This window comes from Podarcis gaigeae (genome assembly GCF_964106915.1).
Source record: "Podarcis gaigeae genome assembly, chromosome: 11".
NCBI lineage: Eukaryota > Metazoa > Chordata > Lepidosauria > Squamata > Lacertidae > Podarcis > Podarcis gaigeae.
In genome coordinates, this window is record NC_139687.1 from 56,787,903 (window position 1) to 56,813,077 (window position 25,175).

Consider the following 25,175-nt stretch of genomic DNA (forward strand, 5'->3'; position numbering starts at 1 on the left):
GTGAAGGGTTCCAGCCTCACATAATGTTTGAATCCAGCATGAAGGGGGCTAAATCATAGAGTAAGCTGTTCTGCCAGGTTTATCCTATGTCATCGCTTCCCACCTTGAGAGGAAATGGGTCACCAAGCGTTTGTTATCTCCTTTTCTCTCCATGTGGATTTTAGTATGCAAGGAGCTCTGAGCTGGTTGATCTGGCTGCATGGCTTTAACCAGCCTCTTTTTTCCAAACTAGAATGGCATCTGAAACTACCAATAGTTTAGCAACTTTTTGCCTTTTGCAATGTTTTGACTGCCTGTGCATCTTTTCTGAATGCTGCATAGAAAAGCACATGAATCTGACCTTAGAAGAGTTTTGTAAGTAAGCCAATTTATGACTTACCGAACGTGTGTTCTATCTCTATGCTAGGGAAGTGGGATAGCTTAGGAAGAGTTGTCAAAGGGGACATTTTGGGACTGGCTGGAAGGACACGTTTTAAAGTTTTGCAGCCTATGTTTCTTTGCTGCATGTTTTGCAATGTTAAATCTTTTGCTGGAGATCTCTCACCCAAGAGTACTTGCCCCAGACTTGGGTCTTGGCTTCCAAATGCTCCAACAAACAGGAGGTGGTGGTGCAAATCTAGTGAAAAGGAGGAAGCCAGTGAAAACAGGGAGCTTTCGAGGTGACTGTAGAGCTCCTGCTTGGTTTGCTTCCTGGGCTAAGTGCAGGCCTTCAGGCAGAAAGTGTGGAGCTCCTTATGGTCCATCAGGAGGCAATTTTTCTGTGCTGCTTTAAAAATTATTTATTGATTCATTTCATAAAATGTATACACCACTTGGTTGCAACAGCAGCAGCAGCAACAACAACAACAACCCACCACCTCCAAAACAGTTTACAAAAGGATAAAACGATAAAATCAAGCAAAATAACCATACCTAAAAACATACAAAAGTTAAAATATTGCAACAGATTAAAATCACTCCAACTTTCTAAGCATCTGGGTAGGCTTGCCAATGAGAATGTTTTTAGCAGGTGCTGAAAAAAGCACAGAAACAGCACCTGCTTGATCTCAATAGGCACAGATGCCTACATTGACTCCCAGTACATTTCCAAGCACTATTCAAAGTGTTGGTGCTGACCTTTAAATCCCTAAACAGCCTTGGTCCAGTATACCTGACGGAGCGTCTCCACTCCCATCATTCTGCCTGGACACTGAGGTCCAGTGCCGAGGGCCTTCTGGCAGTTCCCTCCCTGTGAGAAGTGAGGTTACAGAGAACCAGGCAGAGGGCCTTCTCGGTAGTGGTGCCCACCCTGTGGAACGCCCTCCCACCAGATGTCAAGGAAATAAACAACTATCCGACTTTCAGAAGACATTTGAAGGCAACCCTGCTTAGGGAAGCTTTTAAAGTTGGAAGTTTTATTGTGTTTTAAATACCATATTTTTCGCCCTATAAGACGCACCAGCCCATAAGGTGCACCTAGTTTTTTTGGGGGGGAAATAAAGGGGAAAAATTATTTTCCCCCTCCAGGTGCGGGGCTGGGGCGGGGGAAGCCCGAGCTTACCCCGACCCCAGCCCCCAGAACAGGAGAGCTGCACGAAGTTTGAAGCCTGGGTGCACTGAGCTCAGCGCGCCCAAGCTTCGGCATGCAGGCAACTCTCCGCAAGTCATGGGAGCCCAACGCTGGGCTCCCACGGCTTGCGGAGAGCTGCGGGAAGCCTGGAGAGCGAGAGGGGTCGGTGCGCACCGACCCCTCTCGCTCTCCAGGCTTCAGCAAAAGCCTGCATTCGCCCCATAGGACGCACACACATTTCCCCTTCATTTTTGGAGGGGAAAAAGTGCATCCTATAGGGCGGAAAATACGGTATTCTGTTGGAAGCTGCCCAGAGTTGCTGGGGACGCCCGGCCAGATGGGCGGGGTATAAGTAATAAATTTAAGTAATAAATTATAATATTATTATTATTGCATTTTGGGGGTATTTATTTGTGTGGTGCTTTCATAATCTTTCACATTTCAGGCAGTATATAAATCATCATCATCATCATCATCTCTGTCACCTCGCCTTTCTTGTTCTTGTAAAGAATGCAAGTAGAGTCCTTCTGCATCAGGTTATCATCCTTTACTCTCTCCTCACAGTAGCCAACAAGTTGCCTATGGGAAGTCAGCAGTTTTCTTGCTCTAAAATTGGCCGTTTCTCTCATTTGCATTTTTTTTTCAAACCTCCTCGATTTCTCAAAAGTTTCATTTTTAATTTTGCTTTTCATCTCAGATTTAAGTGCATTGATACATGGAGCCATTTCCTTGTTAGTCTATTCTGCTGTCTCCCCCAGAGGCTATATACTTGGCAGATGGATGCATTGTTTTTAATTAGATTTTTTTTCCCCATTGCGTGGAAAAATAATTATTATTCTTGGCTTTTAGGAGACGGTATTTGTTATTGTTGTTCTTTTAATGATCACTCCTCCTGGTGTTATTTCATTTTCCAATTACAATGTGTATGTATGCTCAGTCCTGCCGTTGCTTCCAAAAAGGGATTGTAAGCATTCACAGACCCAGCTGATTCCCCAAACATTTGTCATATGGCTTGGGTGTTATTATTTTTGTGTGTTTGTCTCTCGCACTTGGTTTCTCCCCCCTTTTACTTCCTTTAATCTGTGAATGGGTCGTAAGTTGTTCGGGATATTTCTGTTTTCTTGATGCTGCTCAGCAAAATTGCTCTAAGTGGTTTTGGACTACAATTCCCAGGGACATACCAGCTGGGGGTGATAGAAGCCGTAGCCCAATACACCTGTAGGACACCAGGATTTGATTTAGGGCACTTTGGAGAGATTCCAGTTTGACTCAGAACAGCCCCAGATCTGTATGAAGTGGCCTGCTTTGGTTTGGGATTCAGGATTCATCTATGTCCGATGCACAATGATGTCTTTCGCACTACAGTGGTACCTCGGGTTACAGATGCTTCAGGTTACAGACGCTTCAGGTTACAGACTCCACTAACCCAGAAATATTACCTCAGGTTAAGAACTTTGCTTCAGGATGAGAGCAGAAATTGTGCCCTGGTGGCGCGGGGGCAGCAGGAGGCCCCATTAGCTAAAGTGGTGCTTCAGGTTAAGAACAGTTTCAGGTTAAGAACGGACCTCCGGAATGAATTAATTTCTTAACCTCAGGTACCACTGTACCACTCACCACAAGTGGATATGCGAATGGACTTTATTGGAAAGTATTGTGATTGAGGGGATGTGAGGCAGAATGCCAGCTGTAAAAGGTCAAAAGACAAAGGACCCCTGGACGGTCAAGTCCAGTCAAAGGCGACTATGGGGTTGCAGCATTCATCTCACTTTCAGGCCGAGGGAGCCGGCGTTTGCCCACAGACAGGTCATGTGGCCAGCAGAACTAAACCACTTCTGGAACAACGGGACACCGTGACGGAAACCAGAGCGCACGGAAATGCCATTTACCTTCCTGCCACAGTGGTACCTATTTATCTACTAGCACTGCTAGGTTGGCAGATGCTGGAACAGAGCAATGGGAGCTCACCCCATCATGCAGATTCGAACTGCCAACCTTCTGATTGGCAAGTTCAAGAGGCTCAGTGGTTGAGACCACAGAACCACCCGTGTCCCAGAACCACGCTGCAAATGGGCAGAGGGTGTGTGTGTGTGTGTGTGGGGGGGTACCGAATATAGAAGAGGGAAGAGTGAGGGGCAGAGTAAGGTTAAATAGCTTGTCACCACCTCTACCTCTACTTACAGTTCCGAATTTTAAGTCTTTTTTCAAGAAGGAATCGGCCGCTCACGACTGCCAGTCTCGGAGCTTCACGCAATGAAGGAAGCAGTCGTTTCCGCTGTGCCGCGTCTACAACTCCGCTCACTCTTGGGGCTCTTACGAGCTTACCGGGGAGTGGGGGAAATGCAAAAAGGCACCCGCTGGAACACCAGGTCCTCAGAACACCCAATCTGAGGTTTTTTATGGGGAACCACAACGCTCTCGTGGTCTCCCCCAACTTCAAAGCACTGGGGCTCTTTCAGCCGAAAGAGCTCCCGACTGCCATTACCAGGCGACCAACCGGAAGTCGTTTCTCACTTCTTCTTCCAAGGGAGGAGGGGTGTGGTGAATTTCTCCCCTCCAAAATGGTGGGAACAGCAATGCCATGCAGGCACCTAAGCCAGCAGTGCCAGGTATATGGGGCAGAGGGGGCTTCAGCTCCCCTGATATATTTTGGCGGGGGACAGCGCCCCCCAATATTGATGGGGTCACGACCCCCTGCCGTTGCCCCATGCCTCTTCATGTGCCCCAGCCCCAGCCTTCACCAGGTAGCCCAGGAGCCAGCCAGCAGCTGGGACAAGTGTGGAAGTCGATCTTCATGCTTGCTTATCCCAGCCATAGACCAGCAGACCGGCAGCCCAGGAGCTGGGCTGAGGCTTAGACAAGTGAAGCAACGATCTCCTACACTCAGCACATGGGTGATCTTTGCTTCACTAGCCCCATGTCACATGACCGCAAGCCATCAATGTGTGGCAAGTCGGCACCACTGACCTAAGCATACCTGCATTTGCATGTGTTGTTTAGTCGTTTAGTCGTGTCCGACTCTTTGTGACCCCATGGACCAGAGCACGCCAGGCACTCCTGTCTTCTGGTGAAACTGGCATTCAGAGGCATACAGTCTCTGACACTGGCAATAGGGCACAGCCATCATAGCTAGTAGCCTCACCTCCATGAATTTGTCAAAGTTCACTTTGTTGTTGTTTAGTCGTTTAGTCGTGTCCGACTCTTCATGACTCCATGGACCAGAGCACACCAGGCACTCCTGTCTTCCACTGCCTCCCGCAGTTTGGTCAAACTCATGTTGGTAGCTTCGAGAACACTGTCCAACCATCTCGTCCTCTGTCATCCCCTTCTCCTTGTGCCCTCCATCTTTCCCAACATCAGGGTCTTTTCCAGGGAGTCTTCTCTTCTCATGAGGTGGCCAAAGTATTGGAGCCTCAGCTTCACAATCTGTCCTTCCAGGGAGCTCTCAGGACTGATTTCCTGGGACTCTCAAGAGTCTCCTCCAGCACCATAATTCAAAAGCATCAATTCTTCAGCGATCAGCCTTCTTTATGGTCCAGCTCTCACTTCCATACATCACTAGCATTTGCATTAATCCAGAACATTTCCCTATTTCTCCATGATCGCTCATGATGCCAGCTTCATTAGATCCTATCAGGATCCCCTAAAAGTTAGTGAAATGGCGAAGGCAGAGTATGTTTTGTTTCTTTAAGACTTCAGAACAATGGATGAAATCCCTCTGATAACATTTGGATGCAAACCTTTGCAACGAGGCACCTTCGGCCTGAACAGGAATGCAGGTCACCTTGTCAGTAGCTCCATATTTAACATATTTTCTACTCTTGAATGTGTAATAATAACAACAGCCATCCATCCGCTCCCCCCGGCACCTTTGTAATGGATTAGAATTCGCAATGTGAGCCCGGCTTGATAAATATATTCAAATATGCTGCCCTCCAAAATCAGAAGCGACTCGGCAACAAATCAACCATAACTGCAGCACCTCCATCGTCTTCTTGCTCGGCTCGGCTGCAACCCGGGACTCACACATCCCCTAATGGAACTGTGGGACCAAGGACGTTTCTCCCTGGAATATGTTCAAGGTCTGTTGCTGCCCTGGGCACATCTAAACCACCCCTTCCTCCTTCTATCCATGTCTCTCTCTATTCTGATCAGCATAACAATAGCACATTTGAATGGTTGTTTTACCACGTTTCTAACCCATCTACAAACTGTAACACTTGCCGCAGATTAAGCATGTCTCTGCAGTTTCTCTGGCGGACTGCAGTTTGAAACGGGCACCAAAATCCTATTTTTCCTTAGCTAAAATCCATTAACTTGAGCTCTGAGTCAATGTTTAAACAAAAACCCGGCTGTATAAACAAGTGCTCAGAGCCCTCTCCTTTATCAGTTCGTGACGGCAAGGATGACCTTGACTGTTCCAGTGGAGTAGGGATGACATGTCTAGGTCTTATCTTACATCCTGATGCACAGACCTGGTCTGGGAACAGCGCCAGAGTGTGTTCTTGGAGTTGGTGACCTCTTGCTCCAAGATAAGAGTAGGAACAGGAATACCCCTTTATGGTCAGAAGTACAGGAAGGAATACCCTTTTATGGTTAAGAATACCGGTGCAGGAACATATGTGATGTCACCCTGCGTGTATAGGCTGACGTGGTTGGATTCCTGGGGAAGGAGGGAGAGGGTGCCTGGAGGATATATATACTGCATGAAATCTCTCATTTCTTTGGACTTGCTATGGATTGACCACGCAGGTGCCTTTCTGCTGTTCCGGAGAGCAGAAATAAAGAACTCTTTCTCTGAACCAACCCTCGGTGTCATTTGACTTCCTTCCTTCTGTCTGGGAGCAACGCAGACCCAATCGGTGAACTCCAATAAGGCTACATTTCTTTCTTCTTCTTTTTTTAAACATATTTATTGAAATTTTCAAAAAATCCAGAAAAAGAGAAGAAAAAGAACAAACAAAGAAAAAAGAGAAGAAAAATTAAAAGGCAATCACCATTTAAGCCTTATTTTCAATGACATATTTCCAAGACTTCCCCACACCTCCCCTTCTTGTATTCCAATTCCATTTATTTGGTTCAACATGTTCTTATCCCCAATTTTTAACCTTATTGTATTTAGTTCATTATTATATTTAGTTCATTTTATATAACCAATTTTACCTTATAAACCTCAGTCTTTATACATTAGAATCTTTTTCTACGATCGACCCCTGTTCCCTTCCACGATTTCCCCATTTTTATACTCATAACAAAACACAATAAAGAAGAAGAAAAAATCAAAATATAGTTATACACCCTTTGGATTCCCAAACTCCTCCCCCCTTTCCCGGTTTCAATCCCTAATGTCCGTCGGTCTATCTGCTATCAGCCTGGAGACCTCACATCCGAGGCTCTTAATTCTCTCTCAGTCCCTCTTTGCCAGTTTTTTTGATAGTCCTTTATATCAGACCCCAAATCTCGGAGAAGCTCTGTCTCAATAATGTCCATTTTTCTTCCAGCCAGACCTCTATACTTAAAAGTGGAACTCAAATCTTGTTTCTTAATCCTTTTGAGTCTAAATGTCCCAAAAGCTCCAACTTCCATCTTGATCAAATTTGTAATCCATAGGTCTTCAGATCTCCACATAAGGAGATCTCTCCATTCTTCATTCTTCAATTCAAACCAAATTTTCGTCATCCAGTTCTTATTTTCCTTTATGTCCTTCCTAACAGGCCTCTGTCCTTCCTTAATCTTCTGCAGCATTGTAACTCCTCCTTCATTTCCCTCCAGATCATCATATATCTCTTGTTCCACTTTCTCAGATTTATCAAATTTCTTTTCCTGCTCAGCTGCAAAGACTTTTGTTTCCACTACAAGGACTTTTTGTTCAGCAACAAAAACTTGAGTCAAGTCACTTCCAGTTTCAGTAAATTTATTTACTGTTTCATTCAGTGTAATTACCCTTGTAGCCAAAATATCACTTTGTTTTTGAATTTTTTCCCAGGAGATAAAGAGTCCTGTTCAGCTCAATGAGTATTTTTCCACTTGCAGCCATTCTTGCAATGTCCCAGAACCCCCTCTAGAGGGATTATGGTTACTTAATATCCTTCCAGTTCCAATCCAAAAGTCAAAATAACTTGTTCTTTTTTGTTTTCAACAATTTGTATCCAAATTGTAGCAAATCCAACCAGCAAAGGCACCAGAAACAAAGTTTCTTTTTATTCCCCAACTTTGACAGCTAATTTGACAGCTGTCAAAGTCCTCTGTATCTTTTCAACAGGCTCTCTCGCGGATCACTCCCGGGTCCCGGGGGGTTGCACTTCAGCTCTCAAAATCAACTCTTATCCTCCAGCAAAATTACTTGTACTGTCCAATCGTGAAATTAATAACTTTTGTCCAGTAAAGAAGAAGATATTCTCTCAACCTTAGTTATCTAGTCCTTGCTTTAAGTTGTTTACAAGGCGGGGAGACGGACTTCCTTTTTGCGCCTTCCCCGATTGTGCCAAATTCAAAAAGAAAATTTCCCTTTTAAGTCCAATTTCCGTATTACTCACGGGTTGTTGCTTTTAATCCAAATGTTCAGAGGAAAAAGTCAGCGCTCTCCGTCCATGGCATGCGGCTTCACTCAGCAGGGGAAGCAGAGGACTCTCAGCACCACGCCGCTCCCCGTCCCCCATTCCGCAGCCTTTAAAAAGGCTCCTTCGCGGGTCGGGGGGCGCAAATGGTGCCCACCGAGTCACCAAGTCCACAGGCTTCCGCGCCTGTGGTTTTTTAGGGTCCCCGTGTCGCCGCTGCAGCAGGACCCGACCCCTGCTGAGCTGATTCCCTCCGGAGCTCGGCTACATTTCCTCATCTTTAAAGTTATTCATTTATTGCATTTATACTCCAACTTTTCTTCCAAGGAACCCAAGGTGTCCGGCATGGTTTTCTCTATCCTCATACACAGTTATCCCCACAGAAACCCTGGCACCCCGTGAGCTTAATGACCAAGCAGGAATTTGTTATGGAAAAAAATAAATAGTGCAAAAAGAATGTGAGACTTGGACACAGAGGCACTAGTGTTATAACTAGGAAAACTTACGCAGTAAATGACAGCAAGAAGGATGCCGGTAGCCCAGATTTGGAAAGACAATAAGTTTCCTACCAGAGTAGAATGGCAGACTAAGTTGTTGGACTATGCTGAGAAGGCAAAAATGACTGGGGAAATCAGGAGGATCACAACTTCAACAAAGAATGGAGGGAATTTATATTTTATTTGAGAGACCACTGTAAACGGTTGAACTCTTTAGCAGGTCTTAAATAACTCTTGTAATGTAACAAAGACTTTGGACATAATGGAGAACTGGAAAATTAGAGTAACTTATAGTATGCAGATGAAAGGGTTAAGTAAAGAACCCACGGTGGGGGGGGGGGAGTCACGGCCTAGGACCCTCGGACCTATGGGACTGCCTCTCCTGGTATGCCCCACAGAGGACCTTAAGGTCCATAAATAGCAACACCCTAGAGGTCCTGGGTCATAAGAAAATTAGATTAGCCTCAACCAGAGCCAGGGTCTTCTCAACACTGGCTCTGGCCTGGTGGAACGCTCTGTCTCCTGAGACCAGGGCCCTGCAGGATCTGATTTCCTTCCACAGGGCCTGTAAGACAGAGTTGTTCCATCTGGCTTTTGGCTTAGAACAGTTTGATTCCCTCCCCCTCTTTCTTTTTCCTTTCTCCTCCTGTGAAGAGGCTGCACCCTAATGTTTTAATGTTGTATTTTAATCTTGTTTTTTAAATTGCATTTTAATCAACTTGTTTTTATTATTGGTTGTTACCCGCCCTGAGCCCGGTCTTGGCTGGGGATGGCGGGGTATAAATAAAATTATTATTATTAGAGATTTGAAAGAATCTCATGTGTTTGTTATTATTTGTGATTTGGAATGTGAACATAAATTTGTAAAACCATTTAAAACTATTTAAAAAGGAAAAAAAAAAGAAAACTGACGCAGTAAACCTGATGTGACTATGAACTATGTTGGCACTGGGTGATGAAAGTCAAAGTCCATCTACAGTGATAGCTCAGTTGGTTAAACCATGGTGCTAATAATATCAAGGTTGTGGGTTTGATCCCCGTAAGAGACACTTGTATATTTCTGCATTGCAGGGGATTGGACTTTATGATCCTCTTGGTGCCTTCCAACTTATGAGTCCAAGCTCTATGATCTGGAGAGCCATTGGCACTAGCCACCTTTGCTTTAAAGAAATCCTTCTTTCACTATTTCTCAAAGCACTGGTTGGCTGGGGAGAAAAAGGTAAATCAGCAAGAGGCAGGATTTCAGAAACCCAACATCTTTTTCCAGTGTTTTCTTGGCTCCAATGTCAAAACATTCCAGTCCTCAATCATAGATTGAGACCTTTGCATTGTCAATGACTTCAGTTTTGGCAGCCACACTTCAGATAATGGGAACATATCGAAATATGTGCTCTTCGTTTCCAAATTAAGTTTGAATAAACCTTGGATGCTGCTTCCTACTTTGATCTATGTAGCTATCTGGTCTTAAAGAGCCCCAAAGAGCCCTCACAGCTGCTCAGAAAATTTTTATTTGTTCTGCAAGACTCATTTTAAAAGAGGTCAGCTAGTGAAAGGGTTTCTCAAGCTGTGCATTACCAGAAGGCTAGAAATCCCACTCCTTTAAAATGCAATGTGAATTTGCATTTCATAACGTATTTGCAAATGACAAAATTGATCATTTGTTGTCAGAGTCCTTTATTCTTCTTGCTTTCCATGATGTTAAAAATCCTGAATGGTTCAATGGATTCTTTTATTGAACTGGGAGCACCATATACATGTCCATCAATGGATGGCTGCAGCATCAAGTGATAACTTGCATGTGTGAATGGGCTATTAATGGTGTAACACCCACAGTGGTGCTGTGGTCTAAACCACTGAGTCTCTTGGGCTTGCCAATCAGAAGGTTGGCGGTTCAAATCCCCGCAACAGGGTGAGCTCCCGTGACTTTGTCCCAGCTCCTGCCGCAACCCCATAGTTGCCTTTGACTGGACTTAACCATCCAGGGGTCCTTTACCTTTTAAATTTATTTTGGTTCTACAGGCCAGCCGTACGTTTTCCAGGGACTGAGTAGAAATTTTTATGGGATAACCTAATTGGCTCTGGGTCTTCTCTTTTCCACCTATGCCATACTGTAGGCTGATGTTTGTTGGTGTTCTTTCAATTTGGCTCATTGGACTGGGCAGGTGAGAAGATTTCGGAAAGAATGGAACACTTACCTGAAACAGTGTTGGGTTGTGGGACCCCTTAGTCACTGTGGTCAGGCATGGTCTGCGAGTGCTGTGGGGTGCCCTTTGGCCTGACAGAGACATTGGGGTGAACGTTGACCGATGGGGCCACAGTGCGCATGTTGGGCTCTTACACCCAAGGTCCACATAGCAGGGAGGGAGGAATTTAATAATAATAATAATAATAATAATAATAATAATAATGATAAATTTATTTATACTCTGCCCTCCCTGGCCAGAGCCGGGCTCAGGGCGGCTAACACCAGTAAAATTACAGTAAAAACATAATAGGGGGGAAAACCTAATTTAAAATACAGGTTAAAATGCAATTTAAAAGGCAGCCTCATTTTAAAAGTAGCCCATAGATCAAAACCATAAGGGGAGGGAAACATAAGGGTCAGACTGAGTCCAAACCAAAGGCCAGGTGGAACAGCTCTGTCTTGCAGGCCCTGAGGAAGAAGAAGAAGAAGAAGAAATAGAAGAGTTTGGATTTGATATCCCGCTTTATCACTACCTGAAGGAGTCTCAAAGCGGCTAACATTTTCCTTTCCCTTCCTCCCCCCCAACAAACACTCTGTGAGGTAAGTGGGGCTGAGAGACTTCAGAGAAGTGTGACTAGCCCAAGGTCACCCAGTAGCTGCATGTGGAGGAGCGGAGACACGAACCCAGTTCCCCAGATTACGAGTCCACCGCTCTTAACCACTACACCACGCTTGCAGAAAGATGTCAAGTCCCGCAGGGCCCTAGTCTCTTGTAACAGAGCATTCCAGCAAGTCAGGGCCAGTACTGAAAAGGCCCTGGCTCTAGTTGAGACCATTCTAGCCACCTTGTGACCTGGGACCTCCAAAGTGTTGTCATTTGTGGACCTTAAGGTCCTCTGCAGGGCATACCAGGAGAGGCGGTCCCATAGGTTTCATTTGAGGAAACCTTGCTGCAGGAACAGTTTGTGGCTCTTAACTTGCCCAGGTGATACAAATAGAAATTATCCCCGTCTATTAATGAACACCTGCCCAGACCTAAGTTGATTTGGTTACATTGGCTGAATCTGATTAGTTCATTTGTTTTGCAGATCCTCAAGTTGTTATATGTTAATAAATGTAACCTATTTATCCACATATACTGCTTTTCTTTTTCAGGGACAGTGTGGCCTAGTATTTGGAGTTGTGGAAGCGGACGTGGATGTGCAGAGTGTGATTATCCTCTCAGCTAGGAAGTTCATTGGGTGACCAGTCGCCTGCTCTTAGTCTAACCTACCTCACAGGGTTGTTGTGAGGATAAAACAGAAAGGAGGAGATGTATGTGTGCCACCTTCAGTTTCTTGGAGGTAAAGGTGGGATGCAAATGTAAAAAAATAATTAAATGCCCTATACTTGGACAGGTTTTGTCCTGAAAGGTGGCGTGCAAGACTTTGGAATAAATGTATGGAGCAAGAACAACAGTTTAAATTGCTAAATTGCCTTGGCTGAAAACGCCAGCTTTCAGGCATATTTCAGATCAATTTTCATTTCCCCCCAGGTCCTGCTACAAATGTTGTTTCTGAACGGCAAAGCTTGGAATCACCTCCAGAAAGATCAAGGGAAGTCAGATCTTAACAGCTCTGAAGGACATCACACGTAAGAAGAATTTGCTCTCATCAAATATTAAGTTCACAAATGGGTCTTGCTGTATTTTTTTTACACTGATTTCCCTTACAGCCTCAGTTTTCCTCCTGAAATTAAACATGCATGCACAGAGCTGCTCACTAATCTGAGGTGTGTGTGTGTGTGTGTGTGTGTCTGTGGATATCCCATCAAGTGGAAGGAATGAGCAGTGGAGTGGTATAAAGAAATCTCAGTGGATTCAACAGATATACTGGGTACTTCCATACTCTCCAACATTTCTCCAATGAAAATAGTGATGTCCCATTCCATAATGATGATTTTACTATTTATACCAAGCCCATGGTGCTGGAGGAGACTCTTGAGAGTCTCATGGACTGCAAGAAGATCAAACCTATCCATTCTGAAGGAAATCAGCCCTGAGTGCTCACTGGAAGGACAGATCCTGAAGCTGAGACTCCAATACTTTGGCTACCTCATGAGAAGAGAAGACTCCCTGGAAAAGACCCTGATGTTGGGAAAGATGGAGGGCACAAGGAGAAGGGGACGACAGAGGACGAGATGGTTGGATAGTGTTCTCGAAGCTACCAGCATGAGTTTTGACCAAACTGCGGGAGGCAGTGGAAGACAGGACTGCCTGGCATGCTCTGGTCCATGGGGTCATGGAGAGTCGGACATGGCTAAACGACTAAGCAACAACAACAACCCAGCCCATCTGACCATAGCTGTCAACTTTTCCCTTTTTTTTGTGAGGAATCCTATTCGGAATAAGGGAATTTCCTTATTGCCCTAACCTCCGCGGGGAATACCAGGAGAGGCAGTCCCGTAGGTACGTGGGTCCTAGGCCGCATAGGGCTTTAAAGGTCAAAACCAGCACCTTAAACCTGATCCTGTACTCCACCGGGAGCCAGTGCAGCTGGTAAAGCACTGGATGAACGTGATCCCATGACAAGGACCCCGTAAAGAGTAGTGCTGTGGGGACAACATTATCCTTTCCATGGCAATGAATCAACATCTACCCATGAAGCAAGGTTAGGCAACCACCTCAACCACCCAGTGGCAGAACATATGCCCGTGCTGCCCAGGGTGGGCACACTCCCGAGGGGGGCATGGCATGGAGGGTGCCCTCCCAGGCATGGGATAGCCACTCGGGTGCTCAGAGGGTTGTGCGCGCCCTGCAGCTGGGGGCAGAGTGAGCCGCCCATGGCAGACATTCAGCGTGCCGCCAGCCCATGACTCCCAAGCCTCCCGCAAGCTGTCAAACTGAAGGGGAAAGGGTGTGTGCTGGTCCCGTGGGTTACCTGAGAGGTGAGGTCCAAGTCTGGCCCATGGTCAAAGGTGCAACGTGGAGGCAGTCCGTAGTAGCTGAAGCTGGGTGCAGGGCAGAGAGTCAGGTGAAGTCAGGAGCAGGCTTGCAAGCAGGGAGCCAGGGTTGGCCAGGAGCTCAGGCATGAAAGCAGGACAGGGTTCATTCAGGAAGTAGCAACCAACAATATTGCTCCTGCAAATTGGGACTGGGGCTGGCCGGCTTTTATCTGCCCCGAGGCACAGGGCAGCCCCAATCCTCTGGTGACTCGCCTCTCCTGGCCTGGAGGCAAACACTCCTCCTGCGGCAACTTAGTTCCCTCCGCCTCTCTGCCCTGAGCCTCTGAAGCTCAGGAGAGGCTGGAGGGTTACCGGACCCAGAGGCAACCTCAGCTTCCTCTGATGGGCCTGAGAGTGGAGCACCTGCAAGCAATGGGTCCTCCATCACCTCAGGAGCCAGAGCAGACTCAGCTAATGCCTGCACCTGAGGACCTAGCACAGGTGAGGACCCTTCAGGCTTATGCCCTAGCCCCGGCTCAGCTGGTTCTGGAGGCGGGGACTCCTGTGCAGACTGGGATCCCTCAGGTTCAGCATCCGAGTCTGAATCCCAGGCCATCACAGGGGGGATGCTGCCAGCAAAGCGGCACAGCTCCGCCCTTACCCCAACGGCTCGGGGTAGGCTTGGGAGTCGTGGGTGGGCGGTGTGCCGAATGTCACCCCCTCAGTGAGGGCACCCAGGGCGGTCCGCCCCCACTCCCTTCCTACGCCCCTGCAGATCACAATATTGATTTTTCTTGCCCCTTGTTCCTTTAGATCAGGCATCGCCAAACTTTGACCCTCCACATATTTTGGACTACAATTCCAATCACCCCCGACCACTGGTCCTGTTAGCTAGGGATCATGGGAGTTGTAGGCCAAAACATCTGGAGGGCCGCAGGTTGGGGATGCCTGCTTTAGATGTTCCCTCATTCTTTATTCCCATTTTGGGAGCACCATTTTGGAGTCTGCCTCAGCTGCCATAATGTCATAATGTGACATGCAGCTTCGAAGTCCATTTTTGGGTCTTTGTGTTCCCTGAGTGCTCAAAGATGCTGCAGACGAACACCCAGTCCTCTCTACCTCTGCCACCCCGTAACGCAGCAGCGAGGAAGACCCGTTGAGCTCTGTGGGGCTTACTTCTGAGTAGACCCGTTGAGGATGGCACTGACTGCCTGTTCTTTGATGTTGCTTCCACAGCAAGCCTTCTTCCGTGCTTTTCCCGCAGAGCAAGGTTAAGTCTGCATCGGAAGCAGTGATAGACAAGGGACAGGCCTGTGGATTGTACAACAGCGCAGATTCCAATCTGAACATTGCGGAGCAATTGGTGATCACAGAAGGTGTGCAGAATCTAAAGTGTGAAAAATGGCCTTTTGCGAAATGTCAGCTGGTAATAATGCAATGTGGCGTATCAGGGAACAAGGGTGTCTGTTTGTTTGTGTGTGTGTGTGTGTGTGTGTGTGTGTGTGTGTGTGTAAGACTCTGCAGGTGCCTGATAAAAGGCAATGTACACAAGTTTTGAAATATTCAACAGATTACCTCTTGAAAAAGGCTGCAGGTAATTGAGGGGAAAGTAAGAGAAAATTCCACCATTATATTGGACTTAAGCTTGTTAGTCTAAAGGGGCACCTACGTTTTCTGGACTGGAGATATGGGTACAAGTGGATGGATTTGGATTCTAAGCCTACATGATGGAGCTAGTTTCTCATGGCTGTCTCATGTACAAGAGAGCAGGGAAGAATATGGGGGGGGGGCAGCCAGAGCTTGTGGGTTTAGTGGGAAACCACCAAGTTTATTCTCCCCTATCTGTTAGTCTCTGCACTGTCATCTGTTGCTTATACCCAACAGCCAGCTGCTTTTGGCACTCAACACCCAACATCTAAGCCAGGCATAGGCAAATTCGGCCCTCCAGATGTTTTGAGACTACAGTTCCCATCATCCCTGACCACTGGTCCTGTTAGCTAGGGATGATGGGAGTTGTAGTCCCAAAACATCTGGAGGACTGAGTTTGCCTATGCCTGATCTAAGCCTATGGCCATTGCAATACTTTGTGGTTGCTAATTCCACACACTGATCATATGATGTGGCTTTCTTTTGCTTACCCCACCAATTTCTACAGCTTCTAAAAAGTAGTCTATAAAATTGTAACAATAAGTGGATACCAACTGTTTCCTCCAACTATCCAATATAGAATCAAATAATCACCAAAATTCAATGGTTTGACCCATTTCCTTGGTTCCAATGGCTTCCCCTACCTCCATAATCCCTGAGGCATCAAGTCACGTACACCTTCCGCTCTCCAGAGAGTGGAGAAAAGATAATAATGGACCAGACAAATATCCATTGATGGAGTTTGCTGAAGCCAGGTGTTCACAAAGCCCATCTTCAGGAAAGCCCAGAGGGCACGGATAGGTGTAAATAGTTTAATTGTTCTCTTGGTGGTGGGAACTTAGAAGGTGTTGGGAACTGACTCTGATAACGGGGGTCAATGATGGACCACGCAATATCCCCTCCTTCTTGGTGACACATTGGTGATGTATCAATGATGTATCTGGAAATGGATTATGGGAAGGCAGGGAAGGTCTTAAAAGTCCACGCAACCCCAGGCTCGGGGTTCCTACCCCATGAGTGTTTGAACCTTGTTGCAACAATAAAGATCAGGCCTACTGACTGCTGATTTGCTTCTTTACTTGGCTGGAGATTCCTTCTTTTGCTGAGCTGGGCAGTGGAGTAAATATGCACCCAGAATTTTTCCGACACAGTATATAAGATTCTGGTCCCTGCGAGAAGGCTCTTGTCAAAAGAGTTTCCTGCAGAATTCATCTCTGTGCGAAGGGTGCTTAGATGTCAGATGAAGGACAGGGAGGACAATGGGGAGAGAGAGGAGTCTTTTTTCCTGGAGAAGGCCAAGACAACACTATCTATACGGAAATAAAAAAAGGAAGCAGAGATAACACAGATTTTTTTCCCTTTCTTTACAAGCCTTGAGGGCTTAGCTTCCTGGTCGTTTACATCCTCAGCTGTCAGAGCTTTTCCATGCATGATTTATGGGTGCATAATAAAGACGTTGTGAGTCAGGAACTGATCTTGGATTTCCCCAGCAGCACTGAAACGGAAAGTCAAAAAACAGAAAAAGATAATCACACCATGCGCTCGGCATCGGTAATGATGGACAACACATTAGGACAGAAACATAGCTTTCAGTTTTGTCCCAGACTGCCAAAAGGAAAGAGGGGGGGGGGATAGGTTTGGGTCGATTATGGAAGATGCCGCTTCTGATGTTTGGAGGATTGTTTTATTTAGTTTGTAATTTTTAAAATACTGTTTCACAGAATATGAACGGGCCAGCGGCCAGCCAGTCAGGCATAGGCTAAGGGCTCCTGGAGTTCAGAAGGGCCCATTATGTTTATGTTTTATGGATCTATAGTCTGGGGCTTTGAATTTGGGTAATTTAAGATGCTGGACAGCCACCACAGCTAAGCTGGACCCCCCAATCAAGAGTGGCAGTGCCACTAGAATGGCTGCCTGGCAATCAGGCAGTGAGGTTAGCAAGGGGGTGTTGCTGCTGTTAGAATTCCTGCTCCATGATTGCAGTCATGGGATTGTTGTCTATCACACGATAGTGTATGTTTTGACTGCACAGGTTGGAAAGTGACGGAGACAGGATGTTTGTGTTACTGTGTTCCGTGAAGTGGGCCTATTGTCCTTTGTTCTTTCTGATGCTAGAGAGAGAGAGGGAGCCATGTTGCAGTGTTCCTTGTGTGTTTATATGTAAATAAAGTAGATTAGCCAAAATGCTGAGTTGCTGAGGTCTGTTACGCAAGCTACGAAGACTCTGCGGATCCCTAAGTGTGCCAGTATCTGTTGGCATCAGTCAATGTGATGTTCAGGTTGAAGAAAGCTTTTGAAGCTCCCAAACAATCGACCAGGAGGGAGGGAACATGCCAGTTGGGCATATGTTTCTGCCAGGGTCCTACTCAAGAGTAGGACGAGCTCCTGACAGCAGCTACCATGGCTGTGGGTACACACAGTACAACTGGTACACACCTGGTGGAATGCAACCTCCTCAAACCTGGTACCCTCCATATGTTTTTGACTACAAGTCCTATCAGGCCCAAATTGTCTGGCCAATGGTCAGGAATGATATGAGTTGTACTCACATTGACTCACAGCTTCAGAAGTCTTCAGAAACTTGAGCACGCCTTAACCAGCAGAGTGAATAACACACAACAGAAGTGGCAGACGGAGGCATATGTCAAGCATATTTACAAGCAGTTTATTCAGCACAAAGGAAAAACATGTCTGCTCTCCTTCATGCCTAAGAGCAGGAAGCATAAGGCAAAAGCTATACACAAATGGAAGTTCCCAGCAAGCTGTACTGGGGAGTAAACAGACATGTGACATACAACAATCATGTCTGTTCCTTTTAAGGTGGAATGGAACATCAATATCCTAACACAGATATGAAGGGCAGAGGTGGAGCTAGCTGCTCCGGCAGCAGGAGTGGTGCACATGCTGTGTACCCGGAGATGGGGTAAGTGTCCCAGGGGGGCACCACAGTGAGAATCCCAGGAGGTGGGGCGGAGCAAGCTGCCCATTGCGGACTGCTTCCTGGGGGAGGGAACAGCACCGCTTTGCCAGCAGCCTTCCTCCCTTCCATCTTCCTTTTGACAGCTCGGGGGAGGTTCCCCCCTCCTCAGAAAGCAGCCCAGGAGTGCATGGGGGGGCAGTGTGCTGCCTGACCATGACTTCCAAGTCTCCCCCAAGCTGTCAAAACGAAGGGGGTGTGGCGACCACACAGGGTCCCCGTACGTTTCACCGTCTATTGATCCCTGTGCCACCACTTTATTTCTCGCTGCCACCACCCAGGCCCTACCTGGCACAGTACTGAGTCCAGTCAGGTTTAAATGGGGACATAAACTTCTGTTTATTTATTGCAGTTTAACAAGCATGTGGTTTTATAAACGATATCGGCCAATGACAATCATGAGGTTCCTATCCAGACCTATAACTACCGCTACCAGCTCTCACTCACTAAACCACCTCTCAGATATTTACTTGTCTTCCTAGCTCCTAACTGTTCCTGACTCAACTTATTTCGCTACACTAACTCAACCTACCCACAGACTCTATCCCAATTCTCTGCTGGGGAGAGTGGGGTATAAATAAAAATTATTATTATTATTAATTCACTCCCACTCCAACCAACCATCCAACTCCCAACGAACTCCTCCCTTCGCCCCTCCCAGAGCTGGTTTTATAGTCCCTCTGACTCCACCCCCTGGGTTCTGATTGGGTAACTTGTTTAACTATTTCACCTCCAGCACTGTTAACGTCACGGGGGGAAGGATGACTGCAAGGCGGCACAACTTTGCCCCTTCCCACGACGGCTCAGGGTAGGCTTGGGAGTCGCGGGCGGGTGACTAGCCAAATGTCACCCTCCTCAGTTATGACACCCAGGGCTGACTGCCCCCACCTCCCCTTCCGCCGCCCCTGATGAAGGGAGCAGATTATTATTGATAAGGTAACTAGGATGGTTTACAATGAGTTGACATGGGTAACAGGAAAGCATTGCCCTGTGCTTCTGACACATGTTACATTACAATAAGATACAATACGATAATCTTTATTGTCATAGTCCCATACAGAACAACAAAATTGAAAAATCTACATCAGACATTCAAAACCCAACAAGCTGGCTATCCCAGCTATCCCAACCTGGTTAGCCCCCTAAAAACTCTGATACCCCAATTTTAAATGCAATATACTCCCATACAGACTCCTTACACTGTGTTTAAAACCAAAATCACATTTGGGTAGAAACTGTTTCTCAGGCAGCTGGTCCAGAAGGCAGAAGCTGAAAGAGATCATTTCATTTCCGGGGTGTGCACTATCCTGCGCTATCTCTGCAGCTTTCTCATGGCACCTGGAAGCGTAGATTTGATCCAAGGTGGGAAGAGTGCACCCAATTATTCTCTCCGCAGTCTTTACAACCCTGGACAGCATTGTTTATCAAGCTATAAGGAATATCTCCTTGCATTCCATCCGGGTCCCCTTTGAATACCTTCCAAGTGTCCTGATTTTCCAGGGTCAGTCCCAGAATGACAGAAGTCTTCCTGGTTTCTAGTTTGATCCCAGAATTTCCTGGTTTTTCTTTCCCTCTATGTCTCTAAGAACAATTAAAAGTGGTGCGGAGATCAGCCCCCCCCCCCATGCTCCTGTCCATTTCGGAAACAGGAGCCTTTGTGCTCTCTATGTGTAGGTCCTGTTTATACTGAGAATAAAACACTTGCCCCCAGTGAAGGAAATGGTGAAGTGGGAAATGGTGAATTTGAAGGAAAATGTCACCAATCCACATTAAATTCTTTATTTGCAATGCTTCAGAAGCCAGCAATTTTTTTTAAGGAAACGTGGAGTGTTTGATCCTTTATTGTAAATTGAGCCTTACACTGTAAGTCCCACTGTATTCAAAGGAGCTTACTCTCAGGTGTTCTACACGGACTCTGATGTCCAGTGCCAAGGGCCTTATGGCGGTTCCCTCATTGTGAAAAGACAAGCTACAGGGAACCAGGCAGAGGCCTTCTCGGTAGTGGCACCTGCCCTGTGGAACGCCTTCCCACCAGATGTCAAAGAGAACAACAACTACCAGACTTTTAAACGACATCTGAAGGCAGCCCTATTTAGGGAAGCTTTTAATGTTTGATGCATTACTGTATTTTAATATTGTGTTGGAAGCTGCCCAGAGTGGCTGGGGAAACCCAGCCAGATGGGTGGGGTATAAATAATAAATTATTATTATTATTATTGACTGTGCAGCCTTACACTGCAATCATAAGAATAGGACTTACTTCAATAGGACTGAGCCAATAGAACTGAGTTCAATAGGATTTCGTCTCTGGTATGTTCCTGATCATCCTCACAGTTTCTACTACTACTACTACTATTACTATCCGTCTTTTTATTTTTTGAATTATGCTAGTCCTGAATAATTTTAATATGGAGTAGGTGTTTTATTCCTCAATTTACTTGGCTTTTTTAAAAAGAGAGTTTCTCTCGAGATGGGTGTTTACCAAAAAATGAACTGTATTTAGCTTGTTATAAGCAAAAAACCCTCCAAAACCCACACCTGCCTCTCTCTCTGTTTATCTCCAAAACTTCCGTATCACACGCCAAATCAAACAAGCGCGTCATTCATCTTTAATAGCTACCTTTGTGCCATATGGGCAGACAGCAGCTGCATGTCAAGTGACCAAGAAATCAAAGGTTGGCAGCAGAGCGGCTTACATCAGCATATGACTTTAACATAACACTTATATTTCAGGAGAAGCTGTTCCAAGCCACAGCAAAACTACTGGGCCAAATGCCTTGGGATTTTTTTCTTTTCTTTTGAGGTTCGAGATCCAAATGAACAAATCTGTCAATATACCATATTTTTCGCCCCATAGGACGCACAAGCGCATAGGACGCACCTAGTTTTTTGGGGGGGAAATAAAGGGGAAAAAATAATTCCCCCCCCAGGTGCTCTGCGCTAATCCCGAAGCTTGGGGTGTGCGGAGCTCAGCGCGCCCCAAGCTTCTGGGTGCCAGCAAGGTCTCCGTTAGCCGTGGGAGAGCTGCGCGGAGTGCTGCGCTGATCCCGAAGTTTGGGGCGTGCTCCAGCTGCAACAAAACATGTCTCTCCTCTATCGGTCTCTATAGACACAGCAGGTGCTGCAACCACCTAAAGCTTGACTTTACCCCACAAAGGTACAATCTTCCATTGTCTCTGAAGACTCTCTCCTGCCTATAAAAATACCTATCTTAGGACTTCACCAGATGACCTGTTTAATGAGTATTTATCCCAATTTGCTTACGGAAACTTGACACAGAGGTTAAACTCTACCTGTTCTTTACTGGGCATTTGTTCTGCTTTGTTTGCAGAGAGATTATCATGCAATGAGCATGCGTCCTCAAATCATCCTTACTTGTTCATGTACTGGTTGCACATCTTCCCATTAATAATTTCTTCATCTCAAGCTTTTTGGTGCATTTCCTTATCACTGTCCTAACTGCAAAAAGTAATTTAAAAATAAAAATAAAAAGCTTGCAAAAATCTATCATTTGCCTGATAATAAATGTTGGAAATGTAAAGAAACTGAAGGTACATTCTTTCACCTTTGGTGGACGTGCCCAAGGATTAAGGCTTTCTGGGAGATGATCTATAATGAAATGAAAAAGGTACTTAAATACACTTTCCTGAAGAAACCAGAGGCCTTTCTCCTGGGCATAGCTGGCCAATCGGTGTTAAAGAAGGATAGAACTTTCTTTATGTACGCCACAGCAGCAGCAAGAATTCTCATCGCAAAGCATTGGAAGACACAAGACCTACCCACTCTGGAAGAATGGCAGATGCAATTAAGAGACTACATGGAAATGGCGGAAATGACTGGCAGAATCCGAGACCAGGGAGAAGAGTCGGTGGAAGAAGATTGGAGGAAATTTAAAATTTATTTACAGAAACAGTGTAAAATTTCTGTATGTTGATGACATTGAAATGAATTGAAGGGGTTCTAGCAACAAGGTAAAATGTAAGATTGGATTGATAACAGATAAACTAATAGGATATGAATTTGCTGAACCAATTCTTAAAAGGGATACAAAAAAGGGAGGCATGAGGAAGTCAGAAAAATAAGTTAACTAAGGATGAGAAATCAAAAAAGAGGGATTTTTGGGTTTTTTATGTGCTTTTTTTCTTTTTATGTTTAATGTTTGTATTTTTGTATTCTGTAATTTTGTATTTTTGTGCTTTTATGTTCATATATTTTTCTTGTGTTTTTTTCTTTTTCCTTGTTTGCTGGCTTGGAATTTCTTTTACTGTTAAAACCTAATAAAATATTACTATATAAATATATATATATATTATAAAAAAAAAAAGGTTGATTTGTTGCAACAGAGTGCAATCATAGAAACCTAAATTTCTGGTATGTTTAACTCTAAAATTTTATTCTTTAAATACATTTTGGTACTTTATCTTAGCCAGGAACTATATGGCAAAATTTGGAGAATGGTAATTACGACCAGACCTGAAGATCAGTCGAGGAGGTGCAGATCAAATCAGTGCGCTTCAGAATTCACAGAAATCAAATTCCTCAGGCGTCTCTAATGGAAAGGCAAGATTTCTGCAATATGCTTGATAGCTTTAATAGCAATTAGAGGCTGTAGCTGGAAAAGGTAGGCTCCAAAATAAACACAGTTGCTTATGCAGCCTTCCCACCTGAATACAAACACAGGCCTGTCTTCTCATAACACAGCTGTGTGGCATTTGTGGCATGAAAAACACACACACTGTGGTTTCTTTCACTGATTTGGGTTGACTCTGTTACAGTTTCTGAAGATGCTTCCTATACTTTTGGTGCAGCTGAAGAAGAAACTGGGCAGATCACAGGATTATACCGAACTTGATACCCCAGTCTTTAAAACCACTTTTGCCAACCTGGTGCCCTTTGGGCTAAAACAGTGATGGCTTCTCCCAAAGGATACGGGGATAGCTCAGTTCGTAGAGCACAAGACTCTTAATCTCAGAAACATGGGATCAAGACCCACATTGGGCAAAAGATTCCTGCATTGAAGGGGGTTGGACTAGATCAGGGGTGGCCAACTCCCAAGAGACTGTGATCTCGCAGAGTTAAGTGATCTACCCCTTTTGCTGAGCTTTGTTTAGGAAGGAAAGCCCTGTTTTGGGGGGTTCAGGACAAAGTTGTTGAGCTTTTCTTAGGGAGGGGGAGAGCCCCATTTTTTTTGGGTGAAACAAAAATGTTGAGCTTTGTTTTAGGGGAGCCAAAGTTGTTGAGCTTCTTTGGGGGGAGTCAGTGATCTACCATGGATGTCCAATGATCTACTGGTAGATCATGATCTAACTGTTGGACATGCCTGGACTAGATGACCCTCATGGTACCTTCCAAGTCTACAGTTCTGCTATTCTGTGGGAGCTGTGGTTTTTAAAAGGAGGGTAGAAAATGACTATGAAGTACACTGGGTGACCTCGGACCACTCATTGTCTCTCACCATAACCAACCTCACAGGTTATTGTGAGGATAAAATGGGAAGAAGCAACGATTACCAGTGTTGAAGCAATGATTCTTCAACATCAACTTCGTTGGACTGGTCATGTTGTGCGGATGCCTGATTATTGTCTTCCAAAGCAACTACTCCATTCAGAACTTAAAAATGGAAAGCGTAATGCTGGTGGTCAACAAAAGAGGTTTAAAGACTGTCTCAAGGCAAATCTTAAAAAATGTAGTATAAACACCAACAATTGGGAAACACTTGCCTGCAAGTGCTCCAATTGGAGAACGGCCTTTATCAAAGGTGTCATGGGCTTTGAAGACACGCGAAATCAGGACGAAAGGGGAAAAAGTGCTAAGAGGAAGGCATGCTTGGCAAACCCTCACTGTGATCAACTCCCGCCTGGAAACCCATGAATGCCACGGGAACCTCATTATAGTAAGGTGAGATATAAATGCAATAATAGTAATATTGCCCTGTTTTAGTCCATGGAGTTTTCTTGGCAGGGATACTGGAGTAGCTTGCCGGTTCCTGCTCCAGGTGGATCACATTTAGTCAAAACACTCCACTATGACCTGTCCATCTTAAGTGGTCCTGCATGGCATAGCTCATAGCTTCTCTGAGTTATTCAAGCCCCTTTGCCACGACAAGGCAGTGATCCATCAAGGAAGTGAGAGCTGGACCATAAGAAGAATTCATGCTTTTGCATTATGGTGCTGGAGGAGACTCCTGAGAGTCCCATGGACTGCAAGATGATCAAACCTATCCATTCTGAAGGAAATAAGCCCTGAGTGCTCACTGGAAGGACAGATCCTGAAGCTGAGGCTCCAATACTTTGGCCACCTCATGAGAAGAGAAGACTCCCTGGAAAAGACCCTGATGTTGGCACAAGGAGAAGGGGACAACAGAGGATGAGATGGTTGGACAGTGTTCTCGAAGCTACCAGCATGAGTTTGACCAAACTGTGGGAGGCAGTGGAAGACAGGAGTGCCTGGCGTGCTCTGGTCCATGGGGTCATGAAGAGTCGGAAATGACTAAACAACGACAACAACAACAACAACAACAACAACAACAACAACAACAACAATATTGCCCTGAAGCAATTCCAGGACTTGACACAAACAGCCAATGGCATTTGCCTGAGCCCATACACATTCAAAGTGTGGAAAGGGAACAGAAACAAGACCTGCCCCCAATTCCTCTGTGACCACTTGGCCCAGCCATTCAGCCCTCCAAACTTCTCATATTAAGTGGGAAATGTTCTTTCAGCATCTTTTACTTCCATTTACTTGCACACAAAAAGGTTCCTCTGTGCAATCAGGGATCCTGGTTTACCAGGATCCCTGATAGTGTGAGCTTTCTGCTTGCATTCCAGAAAATGTGAGAAAG